Consider the following 14,942-nt stretch of genomic DNA (forward strand, 5'->3'; position numbering starts at 1 on the left):
CTTAAAAATAAGCATGGCCTTGGCTTTGAATCATGGTGTATGTACCGATGAAATCCATAGGTAACAGCACAAAGTTTAACATTACTGTATTTTAAAAGAATACCTAAAGACTGAACTGTAAAAAAACTGTGTTGATGCAATGTGAAAAAGTCCTCTACTTTTACAGCTTTCTATGATTAGGAAACATTGTGAAAGTTTTTCATCTGCAAACACAGGCCATTATTTATGGAAAAAAGAATAATCTCTCAAAAGGCAGAACCAACAGCTCAGATGACAAATCCAAGCACCATGGAGAATAAATGAATAGGGAGTTTCACCAAAGAGCTGGAGTTGGGCCCTAATCAAAAACATTTTTTCTGTTCCTAGAGTTGTTATTTGGTTGCTGAGTTGTGTCTGACTCTTTGCAACTGCAGGAACTGCAGCACGCCGGGCTTCCCTGTCCTTCCCTATCTCCCAGAGTTTGCTTAAACACATGTTCATTGAGTCAGTGATGCCATTCAGCCATCCTACCCTCTGTTGCTCCCTTCTCCTCTTCCCTCAATTTTTTCCAGCATCAGAGTCTTTTCCAGTGAGTCAACTCTTCTCATCAGGTAGCCAAAGGATTGGAGCTTCAGTTTCGGCATCATTCTATTCAGTGTTGATTTCCTTTAGAATTGATTAGTTTGATCCCCTTGATATTCAAGGGACTCTTAAGACTCTTATCCAACACCACAATTCAAAAGCATCATGTCTTCAGCACTCAGCCTTACTAGAATGGGGCGGCTAAAATATGTGTCCAACTGAATTTTTTTCTGTTAAACTTATTACTTTATTGAAGAATAATTGCTTTACAGAATTCTGTTATTTTTTGTCAAATCTCAACAGGAATCAGCCATAGTTTATATATATATATATATATACACACACACACACACCTCCCCTTTTGAACCTCCCTCCTAGTTCCCTCCCCATTCCACCCCTCTAAGTTGATACAGAGCCCCTGTTTAAGTTCCCTGAGCCATACAGCAAATTCCCCTTGGCTATCTATTTTGCATATGATAATATAAGTTTCCATGTTGCTCTTTTCATACATCTCACCCTTTCCTCCCCCCTCCCCATGTCCATAAGTCTATTCTCTATGTCTGTTTCTCCATTGCTGCCCTGTAAATAAATTCTTCAGCAGTATTTTTCTAGATTGTGTATATGTGCATTAGAATATGATATTTATCTTTCTCTTTCTGACTCACTTCACTCTGTATAATAGAACTGACTGCAGTGTGTTCCTTTTTATGCCTGAGTAATATTCCACTGTGTATGTGTATCACAACTTCTTTTTCCATTCATCTGTCAATGGACATCTAGGTTACTTCCCTGTTCTAGCTATTGTAAATAGTGCTGCAGTGAAAAACGGAATACATGTGTCTCTTTCAATTTTGGTTTCCTCAGGGCATATGCCTAGGAGTGGGATTGCTGGGTTATGTGGTAGTTTTACTCCCAGATTTTTTTTAGGAATGTCCATACCTTCTTCCATAGTGGCTGTATCAATTTACATTCCCACCAACAGTACAAGAGTGTTCCCTTTTCTCTACACCCTCCCCAGAGTTTATTATTTGTAGACTTTTTGCTGGCCATTCTGACCAGTGTGAGGTGATGTCTTATTGAGGTTTTGGTTTGCCTTTCTCTAATAATGAGTGATGTTGAGCATCTTTTCATGTGTTTGTTAGCCATCTGTATGTCTTCTTTGGAGAAATGCCTGTTTACTTCTTTTACCCATTTTTTGATTGGGTTGTTTGTTTTTCTGGTATTGAGTTGTATGAGCTGCTTGTATATTTTGGAAATTAATCCTTTGTCAGTTGTTTCATTTGCCATTATTTTCTCCCATTCTGAGGGCTATAATTTCACTTTGCTTGTAGTTTCTTTTGCTCTACAAAAGCTTTTAAGTTTATTCAGGTCCCATTTGTTTACTTTTGTTTTTATTTCCATTACTCTAGGAGGTGAGTCATAGGTCATCTTGCTTTGATTTAAGTCGTCGAGTGATCTGCCTATGTTTTCCTGTATGAGTTTTATAGTTTCTGGTCTTACATTTAGGTCTTTAATGTATTTTGAGTTTATCTTTGTGTATGGTGTTAGGAAATGTTCTAATTTCATTCTTTTACACGTAGCTGTTCAGTTTTCCCAGCACCATTTATTGAAGAAGCTGTCTTTGTCCCATTGTATATTCTCACCTCCTTTGTCAAGAGATACCCATAGGTGCATGGGTTTATTTCTGGGCTATCTATCTTGTTCCCTTGATCTGTATTTCTGGTTTTATTGCCAGTATCATACTGTCTTGATAACTGTAGCTTTGTAGTAAAATCTGAAGTCAGGAAGATTGATTCCTCCAGCTCCATTCTTCTTTCTCAAGACTACTTTGACCATTCGGGGTCTTTTGTATTTCCATATGAATTATGAAATTTTTTGTTCCAGTTCTGTGAAAAATGCCATTGGTAATTTGATAAGGATCACATTGAATCTGTAGATTTGCATTTGGGAGTATAGTCATTTTCACATATTTATTCTTCTTACTAAGGAGCATGGAATCCATCTGCTCATGTCATCTTTATCTTTCATCAGTGTCTTATAATTTTCTGTGTACAGTTCTTTTGTCTCCTTAGGTAAGTTTATTCCTAGATATTTAATTCTATTTGTTGCAATGGTGAATAGTAATTTCTCTTTCTGAGTTTGCATTGTTAATATATAGAAATACAAGTGATTTCTGTGTATTGATTTTGTTCCCTGCAACTTTGCTAAATTCACTGATTAGCTCTAGTAACTTTCTGATACTATCTTTAGTGTTTTCTATGTATAGTAGCATGTCATCTGCAAACAGGGAGAGCTTTACTCCTTCTTTTCCAGTCTTGATTCCTTTTCTTTTTCTTCTCTGATTGCTGAAGCTAAGACTTCCAGAACTATTTTGAATAATAATGGTGAAAGTGGACACCCTTGTCTTGTTCCTGATCTCAGGGAGAATGCTTTCAGTTTTTCACCATTCAGAATAAAGTTTGCTGTAGGCTTATCATATATGTCCTTTACTATATTGAGGTAGGTTCCTTCTATGCCCGTTTTTTGAAGAATTTTAATCATAAATGGGTGCTGAATTTTGTCAAAGTCTTTTTCAGCATCTTTTGAGGCTTTTTCAGCATCTGTTGAGATTATCATATTGTTTTTATCTTTCAATTTGTTAATATGGTGTATCACATTGATTGATTTGTGTATACTGAAGAATCCTTGCATTCCTGGAATAAACCCAACTTGGTGTGCTGCTGAATTCTGTTTGCTAAAATTGTGTTGAGGATTTTTGCATCTATGTTCATCAGTGATATTGGTCTGTATTTTTCTTTCTTTGTGTTGTCTTTGTCTGGTTTTGGTATCAGGGTGATGGTGACCTTGTAGAATGAGTTTGGAAGTGTTCCTTCCTCTGCAATTTTTTGAAAGAGTTTTAGAAGGATAGGCATTAGCTCTTCTCTAAATCTTTGATAGAATTCTCCTGTGAAGCCATCTGGTTTTGGGCTTTTGTTTTTGGGGAGATTTTTGATCACAGCTTCAATTTCAGTGCTTGTAAATGGGTTGTTCATAATTTCTATTTCTTCCTAGTTCAGTCTTGGAGATTGAACTTTTCTAAGAATCTATGCATTTCTTCCAGGTTATCCATTTTGTTGCCATATAATTGTTCATAATAGTCTCACGATCCTTTGTATTTCTGCAGTGTCTGTTGTAACCTCTCCTTTGTCATTTGTAATTTTGTTAATTTGATTCTTCTCTTTTTTGTGTGTGATGAATCTGGCTAAAGGTTTGTCAATTTTATCTTCTCAAAGAACCAGTTTTTAGTTTTATTAATCTTTACTATTGTTTCTTTCATTTCTTTTTCATTGTTTCTGCTCAGATCTTTATGATTTCTTTCCTTCTACTAATTTTGGGGGTTTTTTTGTTCCCCTTTTTCCAGTTGTTTTAGGTGTAAAGTTAGTTTGTCTGTTTGATGTTTTCTTGTTTCTTGAGGTAGGATTGTATTGCTATAAATTTCCCTCTTAGAACTTTTTTTGCTGCATCCCATAGGTTTTGAGTTGTCATGTTTTCATTGTCATTTGTTTCTAGAAATTTTTTTAATTTTTCTTTTGATTTCTTCAGTAACCTGTTGGTTATTTAGAAATGTGTTGCTTAATCTACATGTGACCATGTTTCTTACAGTTTTTTTTCTTGTAACTGATATCTAGTCTCTAGCACTGTGGTCAGAGAAGATGCTTGTACAATTTCAATTTTTTTAAATTGTTTTCAAGGTTTTTGATCATCTTTACTATCATTATTCTGAATTTTTTTCAGGTAGATTGCCTATTTCCTCTTCTTTCACATAGGCTTCTGTGTTTCTAGTTTGTTCTTTCATTTGTGCAGCATTTCTCTGCCTTTTCATTATTATTTTTTTAAGTCATTGTGTTTGAGGTCTCTTTTTCCCAGGCTTCAAGCAAAGTTGAATTCGTTCTTCCCTTTGGTTTCTGCCCTCCTAAAGTTGGTCCAGTGGTTTGGGTGAGCTTTGTATAGAGTGAGACTTGTGCTGAGTTTTTGTTTGTTTGTTTTTCCTCTGATGGGCAAGGCTGAGTGATGTGGTAATCCTGTCTGCTGATAATTGGATTTGTTTTTTTGTTGTTGTTTGTTGTTTAGATGAGGCGTCCTGCACAGAGTGCTACTGGAGGTTGGGTGATGCCGGATCTTATATTCAAGTGGTTTTGTTTGTGTGAGTTCTCACTATTTCATACTCTCTCTGGTATGTTAGTTCTCTGGTAGCCTAGGCTCTTGGAGTCAGTGCTCCAACTCCAGAGCCTTGGGGCTTGATCTCAAGTTTTGCGATTCATGGGGTCACAAAAAGTTGGACACAACTGAGTGACTGAACTGACTGACTGATATATTCTTTTTCACTGGTTATGTACTCCTGTCCACTTTCAGCTCGTGTTCTGCATACACTTCTGTGTCTGAAGGTGCATTCCTGATGTATCCGTGGAGAGAGATGTACTCCACATCCACCTACTCCTTTGCCATATTGTTCTCTCCTGGCTGAATTTTTAAATTGCTATGATCGTGTTCCTATGTGCTTTCCATAACTTTCATTTTTAAAATAGTAAAGTAAAAATCCTTTATCTTGTCCTTATCTTAACTTTGCCTGAAACAGACATCTTTGTGTTTTAATTCTAAAGACTGTGTATAAAGAGGAGAAATACTCAAGGAGTTATATTAAGAAATTTCATCTGTAACCTGATATAGTCCAAGTCCCAAGATCATGGAATTTAGATTATATGCCTTATTATTTTAGGTTTAGGATATCTTAGAAGGGGCTAATGAAGTATGAATATGAATCATTACAGTCACATTGTATTGTAGGTTATTACATTAATATCCAGCCATGAAAATGGCTTCTCTCATAGCTCAGTGAGTAAAGAATATGCCTGAAAGGCAGGAGACCCACATTCGATTCCTGGGTTGGGAAGATCCCCTGGAGAAGGAAATGGCAACCCACTTCACTATTCTTTCCTGGAGAATACCATGGACAGAGGAGTTTGGCAGGCTGCAGTCCATGGGGTCATAAGAGTCAGACATGACTTAGTGACTAAACCACCACCATGAAAATTATATCTCATGGTTATCCAGACCATTATGCAGACTCTTCCCATAGCGAATCTAAGCTTGGTCATTCAGCTTGTTTTGAGTTATATGGGAACAATTCATTTCCATAATGTATATCTAGTATGTTTGACTTATTCTAATGTATTATACCATCATTATACCAAAGGGACATTGAAAAATGTGACAGACGTAGAGGCTTGATTACCTCATGCACTGACACTTGTCCTTTTGTAACTCAGTGACCATATAAAGAATCCTAAGTTAGTTGCTGGAGAAGCCATGTGCAGAATATTTTGAACAATTTATTTTGATAATGTATATCTGTTTGTTATAATGATGATCAATACATTAGAATAAGTGTATATTTCTCATCCTAAGAAATTTAAGTGTTTTTATAAGGAAAAATGAGACTATCTATCATCTATCACCAAAATGTACAGTGTTGGTATGTATTATTAGTGAAAAAGGACACAAATAGCTTTTAAGTAAATTTTAAAAAGCTAATTAAATTCAGATCTATTTTGTCTTATCACAGTGCCTATAACATTCAGTATGCTTTCAATATTTTAGTTATCATTATTATTAAGAATATTTTTATACTAGCAAAATCTCCACAAGCACTATGAAGTATATGCCAATTTTGTCTGTATTTAACTGCAATTCTATTCCAAAGGTAATTGACTCTACAATTTGTTTTACTTATTCTTGGGCAATCAGAATATATGTCTGGTGATGATGCTTAAAAACATAAAAATTTCTGTAAAAACCATGCTGCAGAGCATATAAAATTCATTGAAAATAACAACTTCATAGGGGTGCTTTCATTATAATTAATTTGCAACTCAGAAATGCTTTAAAGATGGCTTTCTAGAGATAAATCTTGAAGCATGGCAAGCTTACAATACAGTTTTCTATGCTCATCAAATATGAATTGAGCAGATTATTATGATGTTAGTTTTGAAATATAGCACACCTGTGTGAAGCACTATTATACTTGTCTAGATCTAATTTGCATAATGTCAATCATTTAGCATTCAATGGAATGCCTTTATTTTAAATTAAAATAATGTTTTTTAACTTCAAAATAAGTAAGATTATGATTAAACTTGTATTTCCTGATCTGTAAATCATTTTTATTCTTTATAAAAGTCACTTATGTGCATAATTATTTCACACATTTAAGGTTAGGGATGTGATTATAAAAGGAGACTTTTAATTGAAATGTAGGTAACACAATGCTGTGTTTTGTATAAAGAGGTTAAATTCTGACAGGGTAAAAATGAATATAATAGAAGTTCCTCCTCCCAATTTAATATCCACAAACTTTAAAATATCAAGCTTATACTGTCATGCAATCATCACCTCTTAGTGGAGAGCCCCCATGTCCCTTTATATTGATTTTGTTTCTATTCAAATTATGTTAAACTTTTGCCATATTGTCCATGAGTCATGCCAATTGTGGGCACAGGATAGCAAGATAAGTTAATAGTCACAGAAGATAAAATGAGTGAAATATAGCTCATATCATAAAAGTATTGTTGCTAAATTCAAAGAAATGCTTGGATATTCATACAATGTATGTCCTGTTTGAGGATACTGGTCACAAAGCAAATTCATGAAGTAGGCCCTAATTTTTTAAAAACTGATAACCCAAACTACTAAGAAGCATTTGAATTATTAGCAAATTTTAGAAAAGACAAGACAAAGAAAATATATGGTCACTGTTTATAGAATCTCCTCTCTTGGTGATGCCTAACAAACTGTTCCCATTGGTTCATTCCTTCAGTCCTCAATTGTGTTTTCATCTACCCGATGGTTTGCTTCATGCTGAAAATGGATGAATAAGACATAGTGCCCATCTGCAAAGCTATTGCAGGCAACTCTATTATAATAACAGTCCAAAATAAGTAGAGCTCATGAATGGGTGCTATGGATACACAGAGGAAGGGATTCTTTCTCTGATTTTGAGATCAGGTGAGCTTTCTAGAGAAGACATTGCTTGGACTTAGGTTTTGAATAATTAATAAAGCATATGTGAATGGAAATAAAGTAGCCTAGGCAGGTGTCGGAGTAATGTGTGTGTATTCATGAAGTTATCCAGTTGACCCTGATGAGGGCTTCCTCTACGTGAAGCTAAAGGTGTGTACGGAGATGAAACAAGCTTTTAATAGTGATGTTACTCTTGCAAATCTTTTGCAGTTTTGACTTTGATGTAGAAAATACTCATATTATTTTGTTAACTGATCACATAAAATGAATAAGCAATGCTGGCAAAAGAAAGAAATTATGCAAATTGATATGAGATAGAGCAAAGTATTTGATAATAGGGTGTATGGATGAATCTAAAGGTTAAGTGGGAAATGAAGATATCATGGGGGTTACACTTTGTCTGAAAGTGTGATTCTACTCTTGTTCAGGTGTATTATCACAGAGATATTAATGGCTTTAATACTCTGTCTTTCTTGATCAAACCAAAATTCAGATTAAAAGCATTCATACTGACTACTATTTTATTTTTAACAGTCTTTCACTTTTCACTCAAGTGCCCTTTTGCTATTTAGTTGGTATTCATGATTATTTCCCATAAGCAGTAGTATCTTTCCATAAAGTAGGCTGCCATACCTAAAGAGATACATTTATCTTCCTTGGTATAAAAACATATCTGTCTCAGTCTTCTCTAACTGATTCAGGCACTTTATTGACATTCAGGGAGTGACAAATCCAGCTAAGGAATGTCAGTTACAGAGAGCTTCTTTAATAAGCTTTTTTCTTTATATATTTCATGTTCTATATAATAGGGGTAACATATCTGGTCTCATGTAAATATTTGGAGTAGTTTGATAAATTTTATAAGGTTCAAAAGCATGCAAAACTAAACAATAAGTAGATGAATCATTTATACATGATAAATGCTTTTTAAGACAGAGAGTTAGGAAAATTCAGAATAATGATAACCTTTTTCATGAAAGGAGGTGATAATTTCAATATTATTGAGCATACTCTTTTTCTAAAATTTTGTGGTGGGTTATTGGTATTCATTTTCATTTTAATTATGATGATTCAAAAACTACATTTATGTTATATACTTTCTCCTGATTCTTTCCATTTAAAATCATTTTAAAGCTTTGGATTGCAGATAAAGAGTACTAACTCTAGTCTCAATTGGACCATTGACAAATTCTGTGATATTTGACATGGAGCTGAATAGTCTCTGGCTATAGCATCATGTATAAACTAGGCATCTAAGCTGTATACATTCAATTGTCTTTTCCACATACTATGACTTTTAACATATAATAGAAAAATCACTGTATTAATAAAGAGAACTACAAAAAAAGAGGCACAGTATTTAACAATGAGGATTCTGAAGTCAGAGAGACAAGATTTAAGCCATATTATCTTTTATCTTTGTGACAATACACAACACAATTATGCAAGACCTGGCTTCCTATCTGATACTAATGAATAATGAACATTTATTATTATGCATATCTGGTATGTGCTGAGGTCTCAATAAATATATATTATGCTCTATGTATATATTCTTTTTCCATTTAAATTTCATCACAAGGCAATGAAATATGTGCTGCTATAATCTCCCTATGAAAATAAAAACTTAGAATGTTAAGCTTCCATCAGGAGGAGCATTCAAACACAAGTCTTTCTTTCTGCAGAGATCTTAATTAATATAAAATTTTTCCCCAATAATAAAGTGTATAGAAACATGTGTGAAAACAGCTCTCAATAAATAGTAGATGTTGTATTTACCAGTTATCTTGATTATAACTGACATCAGAGAAGCATTGTCAGCAGTGCAGCCCCAGTACTGGTTTTCTTCAAAGGAGTAATCATAGGAGTATGATATCATCCTGTTTGTTTCACCGCCCCCCCATGATTTTGGCCAATTAAACAATACTGCTGCTGCTGCTACTAAGTCGCTTCAGTCATGTCCGACTCTGTGCGACCCCATAGATGGTAGCCCACCAGGCCCCCACGTCCTTGGGATTCTCCAGACAAGAATACTGAAGTGGGTTGCCATTAAACAATACTACTCTGAGATAAATTTAAGAAATTAGGAAGAAGGTGAGCAGAAAAGGAAACTACAAATTAAAGTTGCTTTAGATGTAATTGTTTTGTCTCCCCAGAATGAACTTTCCCCATTTTGGAGTTCAGATTGTTCCTATGTTTGGATGGAGTTTTCCCTACTGACCCCTGTTTTTGGCTCTGTGTGCTCCTGACTGAGGTGGGGCTTTTCAGACTGGAGCGCAGGTTTTCAGAGTCCCTGGACAGTTGAATCAATCTGTATCATCATCAGAGTACTCATAAGTTTCACTTTGGAAGATAAGTAGGTCAATCAGTTCAGTCGCTCAGTCGTATCCGACTCTTTGAGACCCCAAAAATTGCAGCACTCCAGGCCTCCCTGTCCATCACCAATTCCCGGAATCCACCCAAATCCATGTCCATTGAGTCGGTGATGCCATCCAACCATCTCATCCTCTGTCATCCCCTTCTCCTCCTGCCCTCAATCTTTCCCAGGATCAAGGTCTTTTCCAAAGGGTCAGCTCTTCACATCAGGTGGCCAAAGTATTAGAGTTTAAGCTTCAACATCAGTCCTTCCAGTGAACACCCAGGACTGATCTACTTTAGGATGGACTGGTTGGATCTCCTTGCAGTCCAAGGGACTCTCAAGAGTCTTCTCCAACACCACAGTTCAAAAGCATCAATTCTTTGGAGCTCAGCTTTCTTTGTAGTCCAATTCTCACATCCATACATGACCACAGGAAAAACGATAGCCTTGACTAGATGGACCTTTGTTGGCAAAGTAATGTCTCTGTTTTTTAATATGCTGTCTAGGTTGGTCATAACTTTCCTTTCAAGGAGTAAGCGTCTTTTAATTTCATGGCTGTAATCACCATCTGCAGTGATTTTGGAGACCAGAAAAACAAAGTCAGCCACTGTTTCCACTGTTTCCCCATCTATTTGCCATGAAGTGATGGGACTGGATGCCATGATCTTAGTTTTCTGAATGTTGAGTTTTAAGCCAACTTTTTCACTCCCTCAGGTGTCCACCATTTTATTGTGCTTCACTTTATTGAACTTTGCAGATATTCTTTTTCAAAAATTGAAGATTTGTGGCAACTCTATGTAAAACAAGTCTATGGATATTTTTACAACAGCATTTGCTTGTTTTGTGTCTGTTTATCATAGTTTGGTAATTCCCTCAATATTTCAAACACTTTTATTACATATATATATATGTGTATATATATATATATGTATATATATTTGTTATGGTGATCTGTGATCAGTGATATCTGACATTACTATTGAAATTGGTTTGGGACAAGCCACACCCATATAAGATGGTGAACTTCATAAATGTTGTGCATATTCTGAGTGTTCCACTGACTAGCTGTTCCCCAGTTTCTCGCCCTCTCTTCAATTCAGTTCAGTTGTTCAGTCATGTCCAACTCTTTGCGACCCCATGAACTGTAGCATGCCAGGCCTCCCTGTCCATCACCAATTCCCGGAATTCACTCAGACTCACGTCCATTGAGTCAGTGATGCCATCCAGCCATCTCATCCTCTGTTTTCCCCTTCTCCTCCTGTCCCCAATCCCTCCCAGCTTCAGAGTCTTTTCCAATGAGTCAACTCTTCACATGAGGTGGCCAAAGTACTGGAGTTTCAGCCTTAGCATCATTCCTTCCAAAGAAATCCCAGGGCTGATCGCCTTCAGAATGGACTGGTTGGATCTCCTTGCAGTCCAAGGGACTCTCAAGAGTCTTCTCCAACACCACAGTTCAAAAGCATCAATTCTTTGGAGCTCAGCTTTCTTTGTAGTCCAATTCTCACATCCATACATGACCACAGGAAAAACCATAGCCTTGACTAGATGGACTTTTGTTGGCAAAGTAATGTCTCTGCTTTTGAACATGCTATTTAGGTTGGTCATAACTTTTCTTCCAAGGAGTAAGCATCTTTTAATTTCATGGCTGCAGTCACCATCTGCAGTAATTTTGGAGCCCCAAAAAATAAAGTCTGACACTGTTTCCACTGTTTCCCCATCTATTTCCCATGAAGTGGTGGGACAGACGCCATGATCTTTGTTTTCTGAATGTTGAGCTTTAAGCCAACTTTTTCACTCTCCTCTTTCACCTTCATCAAGAAGCTTTTTAGTTCCTCTTCACTTTCTGCCATAAGGGTGGTGTCATCTCCATATCTGAGGTTATTGATATTTCTCCCGGCAATCTTGATTCCAGCTTGTGCTTCTTCCCTCTCCTCAGGTTCCCTATTTCCTGAGACACAACAATATTGAAATTAAGTCAGTTAATAGCCCTGCAATGGACTCTAAGTGTTCAGGTAAGAATAGTTACGTGTCTATCACTTTAAATGAAATGCTAGAAATGATTAAGCATAGGAAGTCTTGTTGAAAGCTGAGGTAGGCTGAAAGCTTGGCCTTTTGTGTAAACAGTTAGCCAAGTTGTGAATCCAGAGGAAAAATTCTTGAAGGAAACTTGAAATGCTATTCCTGTAAACATACAAATGGTAAGAAAGCTAAATTGTGGGCTTGGAGAAAGTTTTAGTGACCTGGATAGAAGATCAGACCAATTACAACATCCCCTTAAGTCAAAACTTAATCCAGAGCAAGACCCTAACTCTCTTCAGTTCTGTGAAGGCTGAGAGAGGTGAAGAACCTACAAAAGAAAAGTTTAAAACTAGCAGAGGTTGATTCATATGATTTAAGGACAGAAGACATCTTTATAAAAGTGCAAGGGGAAGCAGCAAGTGGGTATGTTGAAGCTTCAGCAAGTAAAAGATCTAACCGAGATAATTAACTTCATTAAACAACAGATTTTTCAATGTAGAAAAAACAACCTTCTATTGGAAGAAGACACCACTAGAAATTTCATAGGTAGAAAGAAGAAGTCAATGACTGGCTTCAAAGCTTCAAAGGACAGGCTGACTCTCTTGTTAGAGGCTAATGCAGCTGATGAAGCCAGCGTTCACTTGCCAATTCAAAATTCTAGGACTCTTAAGAATTATGCTAAATCTCTGCTGCTGCCCTATCACTTGAACAACAAAGCCTGGATGACAGCACATCTGTTTATAATATGGTTTACTGAATATTTTAAGCCCAGTGTTTAGGCCTGATGTTCAGGAAAAAAATTTATTCCTTTCAAAATATAACTGCTGGTTGACAGTGCACCTGGTCACCAAAGAATCCTGATGGAAACGTCCAAAGGGATTAATGCTGTTTTTGTCACTGCTACTACCACAACATCCATTTTGCAGCCCATGAATCAAGGAGTCATTTCAATTTTCAACTCTTAGTACTTAACAAATATATTTCATAAAGCTATACCTGCCATAGACAGTGGTTCCTCTCATGGATCTGGGCAGTCATTTGAAAATCTTCCCAAAAGGATTAACCATTCTAGATGTCATTAAGGACATTTGTGATTCATGAAAAGAGGTCAAAATATCAACATTAACAAAAAAGTTTGGAAGAAGATGATTCCAGTCCTTCTGGATAACATTTAGGGCTTCAAGATTCAGTGGAGGAAGTAACTGCAGATATGGTGGAAATAGCAAGAGAATTTAAATTTTAACCGGAGCCTGAAGATGTGACTGAATTGCTTCACTCTCATGATTAAACTTTAAAGGATGAGGAGTTGCTTCTTACTGATGAGCAAAGAAAATAGTTTCTTTGAGATGGAATCTAATGAAGATGCTGTAACAATTGTTGAAATGACACAAAAAGATTTAATATATTACATAAAGTTAGTTGGTAAAGCAGCAGGAGAGTTTAAGAATCTTGTAAAACAGTCTACCATGGGTAAAATACTACCAAACAACATCGCAAGATACAGAAGAATCATTTGTGAAAGGAAAAGTCAATCAATGTGGCAAATTTCATTATTATCTTTTTTTTTTTTTAAAGGAACTTCCAAAGCCACCCCTACTTTCAGCAACAACCACCCGGATCAGTCAGCAGCTATACATGAGGCAAGATCCTCCACTAAAAAGAAATGCAAATGATGGTTAGCATTTTGTAACAATAAAGTATTTGTAAAATTAAGGTATGTATATTGTTTCTTTAGACATAAAGCTATTGTACACCTAACAGATTTCAGTGTAGTATAAACATAAATTTTACATGTATTGGGAAACCAAAAAATCTGCGTGACACACTTTATTACAATATTTGCTTTATTCTGTTCCAGGTTCTGGAACAGAACCTGTAATGTCTCTGAGGTATGCCTATATAGATAATTGATAGATGAGAGATGGATAGATTATAGATAGATAGTACTTAGGAATTGCTGATTCTTTTGATTTATGTTAGTGTCTCTAAGATTGTCTATACAGTCAGAAGACCTAAATAAATATTTCTCCAAAGAAGGCATACAGATGGCCAACATGAAAAGATACTCAGCATCACTAATTATTCAAGAAATTCAAATCAAAGCTACAATGAGGTAGCACCTCACACCAGTCAGAATGGCATTCATCAAAAAAATTCACAAACAATGAATCCTGGAGAGGTAATGGAGAAAAGAAAATCTTTCTACACTGTTGGTGGGAATGTACATTGATATAGCCAATTCTTAGGAGAGGGGAATGGCTACCCACTCCAGTATTCTGGCCTGGACAATCCCATGGACTGTATAGTACATGAGGTTGCAAAAAGTCAGACACAACTGAGCAACTTTCACACACACATAGCCAATTCTATGGAGAACAGTATGGAGGTTCCTTAAAAATAATAAAATAAAACTACCATATGATCCAGCAACCCTACCCCTGGGCATATACTCAGAGAAAACCATAAGTCCAAAAGATACATGTACACCAGTGTTTATTGAAGCACTATTTACAATTGCCAGGATATGGAAGCAACCTAAATGTCCATCAGTAGAAGACTGGACAAAGAAGATATGGAATATATGGTGTAATATTAGTCATAAAAAGGAATGAAATTGGATCATTTGCAGAAACATGAATAGACCTAGAGACATACAAGTGAAGAAAGTCAAAAAGAGAAAAACAATTATAGTATAATATTGCTTGTATGTGGAATCTAGGAAAACACTACACTTGCAAAGCAGAAATAAAGACACAGAGGCAGAGAACAGATGTATGGATACTGGTGGGTAATGGGGGTGAGATGAGTTGGGAGAATAGGATTGAGGTATGTACAGTACTGTGTATGAAATAGATAACTCATGAGAGCCTACCGTATAGCACAAGGAGCTCTACTCAATGCTCTGTGGTGACCTAAATGGGAAGGAAATTAAAAAAAAAAAAAATAG

This window comes from Bison bison, unplaced genomic scaffold (genome assembly GCF_000754665.1).
Source record: "Bison bison bison isolate TAMUID 2011002044 unplaced genomic scaffold, Bison_UMD1.0 scf7180017864517, whole genome shotgun sequence".
NCBI lineage: Eukaryota > Metazoa > Chordata > Mammalia > Artiodactyla > Bovidae > Bison > Bison bison.